A 7500-nucleotide genomic window follows, 5' to 3' on the forward strand; every position below is an offset into this window, starting at 1 on the left:
ATGAGCAGCAGACCAAGACGCGACTGTGGGCTTTGTTGTAAACAGAATATCGTGCGGCTAGACCGACATTTAAAGGATGTACATGGACTTAAGTTTGGTACTATGGAGTGGACGAACGCTATGCAATTTAGCCGGTTTTCGAGTGAGAGACAGCAGCCCGAATCGGGGCAGTATATGCAGCCTGACAACGGTGTTGAACCGCGGCCGGAGGACCCTGTGATTTTGGAGTGTTTTGAAAGTGAGTTGTCCGTGGAGCAGCAGCCTGTGGACGAGGGTGATCAGACGGCAGGTGCGTCGGCGGCGGCGGTGCAGCCAGTCAGTCAGGTCGGTAGTGAACTGTGCTCGGATCCGAGGGAGCAAGGCTGTGACGTGGCGACTTCCACGGAGAGCGAGAGTGATGAGGACGGCGGCGGCGTACCGTCCCGAATGGAGGTTTGGAGTAATGTAATTTTGACTGAATATGAACAATATATTACGGGTAGACAACCTTCAGTTAAACGAATTGACAATAGTCGCACCAGTATATCCCGAGTACGGGAATTCCTCCGCATTATGTCAGAGGGCAAGGCCGATGAAGGACTGTGTTTTCTGGATAACTACAGACGTGTGTATGAGTGGTATGGTCAATGTGATGACCGTGGTTTGGCACCATCCACGTTAAAAATGTACCGGGCCGATATTCGAGGTTTCCTGAATTATCTCATTCAGTTCCGGCCAAATGGTATGCAAGCTAAGGTCGTTGGAATTCGAAAGATGTTACTCTGCTTGGCGAAGATGGACAGGGACTCACGGCAGAGCCAGGCAACTCATAGGGCAAAATTCCGCCAACGCTGCAGGGACGAGGTGCTCAGCGCTGCGGAGTTAAAACGCTTTGTTGAGCTAAGCAATCAAGCCATTCCTTCAGTTCTCAGTAGGCTGGAGGTCCGTGCCACCTGCTCTGACAGGCGTAGGTTTGCAGCTCTCATGTCCAGCCGGTTGGCCATATTTAATGGCACTCGACGATCCCCAGTCACCATGTTTAGTGAGAGTGATTTCAATGAAGTAACCCCGGAAGGTGGGGGTTATCAGATGCGTGTAGCTAGCCACAAAACAAACTATAGCTTTGGGGAGTGCAGAATTGTTCTATGTCAGGAGGAATACACTTGGCTTAAACGATTCCATCAAATCAGGCCTCATCTGAGTGGAATGACCTCAGAAATAGAACTCTTCTTTTTCACATCCTGCGGTCAACCTTACGGTAATCTGTGTGAGTATGTGGGGCAAATCTTTGCAGAGTTTGGTATTGGAAGTAAAGTGACCTTCGGTACAATTCGACGCAGTGTTGCCACATTGAACTTTAACCAAGGCTTGGATACAGACCGAGGAACTGTGGCTGACCATATGTGTCACTCTCTGGAAACGCAGGCACGCCACTACCGGTACCACAATTTGCCCAAAAATGCCAGCCGGGCCCGGGCACTGATTGAGGGACAAATCAATAAATGATTAACTGATTAATTAAAGCATATTTGTTTGAAATTCACCCTTGTATTTGTGTCATTTATGCATTAAAATGATTAAAAATGTGTTTCAAAATACATTTACCTGGACTCCCAATATGAAGCCCCAGTACTTTAAAAAATTCACTGGAGTGCGCCAAAGCTACAATATATATGGAGGATTCTAAAATCCATTTACCTTTGGCGCCCTCCGGTGAATTTTCCCCAGTAGTGGGGCTCCATAGTGGGATTTAATATTAAAATGACCGGTAAAAGTATTTAAAACCGTTTTATAAATTTTGGGTGACCAGGTGCACACGGGTCTTTTGGGTGACCAGGTGCACACGGGTCTTTTGGGTGACCAGGTGCACATGGGATTAATAGCAATCTGCATCCATCGCAATTTCTTAAAGTGCCCATAAAGCACCAAGGACGGCCCCGACCGAGACAGGGCCGTAGTGGGGCACTCCCCTAGCGGGCTATAGCAATAGAATGACGGGTAAAAATATTTAAAACCGTTTTATAATTTTTGGGTGACCAGGTGCACACGGGTCTTTTGGGTGACCAGGTGCACACGGGTCTTTTGGGTGACCAGGTGCACATGGGATTAATAGCAATCTGCATCCATCGCAATTTCTTAAAGTGCCCATAAAGCACCAAGGACGGCCCCGACCGAGACAGGGCCGTAGTGGGGCACTCCCCTAGCGGGCTATAGCAATAGAATGACGGGTAAAAATATTTAAAACCGTTTTATAAATTTTGGGTGACCAGGTGCACACGGGTCTTTTGGGTGACCAGGTGCACACGGGTCTTTTGGGTGACCAGGTGCACATGGGATTAATAGCAATCTGCATCCATCGCAATTTCTTAAAGTGCCCATAAAGCACCAAGGACGGCCCCGACCGAGACAGGGCCGTAGTGGGGCACTCCCCTAGCGGGCTATAGCAATAGAATGACGGGTAAAAATATTTAAAACCGTTTTATAAATTTTGGGTGACCAGGTGCACACGGGTCTTTTGGGTGACCAGGTGCACACGGGTCTTTTGGGTGACCAGGTGCACATGGGATTAATAGCAATCTGCATCCATCGCAATTTCTTAAAGTGCCCATAAAGCACCAAGGACGGCCCCGACCGAGACAGGGCCGTAGTGGGGCACTCCCCTAGCGGGCTATAGCAATAGAATGACGGGTAAAAATATTTAAAACCGTTTTATAAATTTTGGGTGACCAGGTGCACATGGGCCGTTTGGGTGACCAGGTGCACATGTGATTAATAGCAATCTGCATCCATCGCAATTTCTTAAAGTGCCCATAAAGCACCAAGGACGGCCCCGACCGAGACAGGGCCGTAGTGGGGCACTCCCCTAGCGGGCTATATCAATAGAATGACGGGTAAAAATATTTAAAACCGTTTTATAAATTTTGGGTGACCAGGTGCACACGGGTCTTTTGGGTGACCAGGTGCACACGGGTCTTTTGGGTGACCAGGTGCACATGGGATTAATAGCAATCTGCATCCATCGCAATTTCTTAAAGTGCCCATAAAGCACCAAGGACGGCCCCGACCGAGACAGGGCCGTAGTGGGGCACTCCCCTAGCGGGCTATAGCAATAGAATGACGGGTAAAAATATTTAAAACCGTTTTATAAATTTTGGGTGACCAGGTGCACACGGGTCTTTTGGGTGACCAGGTGCACACGGGTCTTTTGGGTGACCAGGTGCACATGGGATTAATAGCAATCTGCATCCATCGCAATTTCTTAAAGTGCCCATAAAGCACCAAGGACGGCCCCGACCGAGACAGGGCCGTAGTGGGGCACTCCCCTAGCGGGCTATAGCAATAGAATGACGGGTAAAAATATTTAAAACCGTTTTATAAATTTTGGGTGACCAGGTGCACACGGGTCTTTTGAGTGACCAGGTGCACACGGGTCTTTTGGGTGACCAGGTGCACATGGGATTAATAGCAATCTGCATCCATCGCAATTTCTTAAAGTGCCCATAAAGCACCAAGGACGGCCCCGACCGAGACAGGGCCGTAGTGGGGCACTCCCCTAGCGGGCTATAGCAATAGAATGACGGGTAAAAATATTTAAAACCGTTTTATAATTTTTGGGTGACCAGGTGCACACGGGTCTTTTGGGTGACCAGGTGCACACGGGTCTTTTGGGTGACCAGGTGCACATGGGATTAATAGCAATCTGCATCCATCGCAATTTCTTAAAGTGCCCATAAAGCACCAAGGACGGCCCCGACCGAGACAGGGCCGTAGTGGGGCACTCCCCTAGCGGGCTATAGCAATAGAATGACGGGTAAAAATATTTAAAACCGTTTTATAAATTTTGGGTGACCAGGTGCACACGGGTCTTTTGGGTGACCAGGTGCACACGGGTCTTTTGGGTGACCAGGTGCACATGGGATTAATAGCAATCTGCATCCATCGCAATTTCTTAAAGTGCCCATAAAGCACCAAGGACGGCCCCGACCGAGACAGGGCCGTAGTGGGGCACTCCCCTAGCGGGCTATAGCAATAGAATGACGGGTAAAAATATTTAAAACCGTTTTATAAATTTTGGGTGACCAGGTGCACACGGGTCTTTTGGGTGACCAGGTGCACACGGGTCTTTTGGGTGACCAGGTGCACATGGGATTAATAGCAATCTGCATCCATCGCAATTTCTTAAAGTGCCCATAAAGCACCAAGGACGGCCCCGACCGAGACAGGGCCGTAGTGGGGCACTCCCCTAGCGGGCTATAGCAATAGAATGACGGGTAAAAATATTTAAAACCGTTTTATAATTTTTGGGTGACCAGGTGCACACGGGTCTTTTGGGTGACCAGGTGCACACGGGTCTTTTGGGTGACCAGGTGCACATGGGATTAATAGCAATCTGCATCCATCGCAATTTCTTAAAGTGCCCATAAAGCACCAAGGACGGCCCCGACCGAGACAGGGCCGTAGTGGGGCACTCCCCTAGCGGGCTATAGCAATAGAATGACGGGTAAAAATATTTAAAACCGTTTTATAAATTTTGGGTGACCAGGTGCACACGGGTCTTTTGGGTGACCAGGTGCACACGGGTCTTTTGGGTGACCAGGTGCACATGGGATTAATAGCAATCTGCATCCATCGCAATTTCTTAAAGTGCCCATAAAGCACCAAGGACGGCCCCGACCGAGACAGGGCCGTAGTGGGGCACTCCCCTAGCGGGCTATAGCAATAGAATGACGGGTAAAAATATTTAAAACAGTTTTATAATTTTTGGGTGACCAGGTGCACACGGGTCTTTTGGGTGACCAGGTGCACACGGGTCTTTTGGGTGACCAGGTGCACACGGGTCTTTTGGGTGACCAGGTGCACACGGGTCTTTTGGGTGACCAGGTGCACACGGGTCTTTTGGGTGACCAGGTGCACACGGGTCTTTTGGGTGACCAGGTGCACACGGGTCTTTTGGGTGACCAGGTGCACACGGGTCTTTTGGGTGACCAGGTGCACGCCGGCCTTTGGGTGACCAGGTGCACACGGGTCTTTTGGGTGACCAGGTGCACACGGGTCTTTTGGGTGACCAGGTGCACGCCGGCCTTTGGGTGACCAGGTGCACGCCGGCCTTTGGGTGACCAGGTGCACACGGGTCTTTTGGGTGACCAGGTGCACGCCGGCCTTTGGGTGACCAGGTGCACGCCGGCCTTTGGGTGACCAGGTGCACACGGGTCTTTTGGGTGACCAGGTGCACACGGGTCTTTTGGGTGACCAGGTGCACGCCGGCCTTTGGGTGACCAGGTGCACACGGGTCTTTTGGGTGACCAGGTGCACGCCGGCCTTTGGGTGACCAGGTGCACGCCGGCCTTTGGGTGACCAGGTGCACACGGGTCTTTTGGGTGACCAGGTGCACACGGGTCTTTTGGGTGACCAGGTGCACGCCGGCCTTTGGGTGACCAGGTGCACACGGGTCTTTTGGGTGACCAGGTGCACGCCGGCCTTTGGGTGACCAGGTGCACACGGGTCTTTTGGGTGACCAGGTGCACGCCGGCCTTTGGGTGACCAGGTGCACACGGGTCTTTTGGGTGACCAGGTGCACGCCGGCCTTTGGGTGACCAGGTGCACACGGGTCTTTTGGGTGACCAGGTGCACGCCGGCCTTTGGGTGACCAGGTGCACACGGGTCTTTTGGGTGACCAGGTGCACGCCGGTCCTTTTGGGTGACCAGGTGCACAAGTTCCATTTGGGTGACCAGGTGCACGCGGTTCATAACAGCGCGGTTATCTGCTTTAATGTCCGAGGAGGGGTGCTTAAGTGTGGGTGCCCTGGTTCACCTGGTATGCGAGGTTGTGGAGGTGGGGGGGGTCCCCTGCTGGTATCATCCCCGAAATAGAGGGGTGATACCCGGGTGGTGAGTAAGGGCCTACAAGCCTGGAGGTCAATAGCTCCAGGGGGTAAGCTCTACTGTCATGTCCGTAAATAGAGTGGTGTTACCCGGGTTTTGAACCATATTTAAATTTTTGGGTTACCAGATGCACGTTTTCAATCACCAGTTGCACGGAGGATTAATAGCAATCTGCATCCATCGTGATTTCTTAAAGTGTCTAAAAAGCACCCAAGGACGGCCCTGACAGAGAGAGGGCCGTAGTGGGGCACTCCCCTAGCGGGCTATATCAATAGAATGACCGGTAAAATGATTTAAAACAGTTTTATAATTTTTGGGTTACCAGATGCACGTTTTCAATCACCAGTTGCACGGAGGATTAATAGCAATCTGCATCCATCGTGATTTCTTAAAGTGTCTAAAAAGCACCCAAGGACGGCCCTGACAGAGAGAGGGCCGTAGTGGGGCACTCCCCTAGCGGGCTATATCAATAGAATGACGGGTAAAAGTATTTAAAACCGTTTTATAATTTTTGGGTTACCAGATGCACGTTTTCAATCACCAGGTGCACGGAGGAAAATGAGCATTTGCATCCATAGTCATGTCTTAAACCGTCCATAAAGCACTCTTGGCCGGCCCCGGCAGAGAGAGAAAGAGATGGTGGAAAAAAAAAAAATCATCATCAGACCTTCCATAAATAATTCGGGCCGGCCCCCATTGCTAAAGGTCCGTAGTAGGGTGCGCCATAAGCGGACATGAATAGATGGAACACCGCTAACCGCATAGAGAACCGTGTTTTGGGTGACCAGGTGCACGTTTTCAATCACCAGTTGCACATTTTCAATCACCAGTTGCACGGAGGATTAATAGCAATCTGCATCCATCGCGATTTCTTAAAGTGTCTATAAAGCACTCAGGACGGCCCCGACCGAGACAGGGCCTTAGTGGGGTGCTCCCATAGCGGGCAACAATGAGAGGGGTGCCTTTAAATTCATTTTGAACCATATTTGAAATTTTGGGTTACCAGATGCACGTTTTCAATCACCAGTTGCACGGAGGATTAATAGCAATCTGCATCCATCGTGATTTCTTAAAGTGTCTAAAAAGCACCCAAGGACGGCCCTGACAGAGAGAGGGCCGTAGTGGGGCACTCCCCTAGCGGGCTATATCAATAGAATGACGGGTAAAAGTATTTAAAACCGTTTTATAATTTTTGGGTTACCAGATGCACGTTTTCAATCACCAGGTGCACGGAGGAAAATGAGCATTTGCATCCATAGTCATGTTTTAAACCGTCCATAAAGCACTCAGGGCCGGCCCCGGCAGAGAGAGAAAAAGAGGGGAAAAGTGTTGAAAAAAAAAAAAAATCCTACCTTCCATAAATAATTGGGACCGGCCCCCATTGCTAAAGGTCCGTAGTAGGGTGCGCCATAACCGGACATGAATATATGGAACACCGCTAACCGCATAGAGAACCGTGTTTTGGGTGACCAGGTGCACGTTTTCAATCACCAGTTGCACGGAGAGAGAAAAAAGTAATCATACCTTCCATAAATAATTGGGACCGGCCCCCATTGAAAAGGTCCGTAGTAGGGTGCGCCATAACCGGACATGAATATATGGAACACCGCTAACCGCATAGAGAACCGTGTTTTGGGT

Source organism: Oncorhynchus mykiss, chromosome 30 (genome assembly GCF_057628025.1).
Source record: "Oncorhynchus mykiss isolate SJ-2025 chromosome 30, ASM5762802v1, whole genome shotgun sequence".
Classification (NCBI taxonomy): Eukaryota; Metazoa; Chordata; class Actinopteri; order Salmoniformes; family Salmonidae; genus Oncorhynchus; species Oncorhynchus mykiss.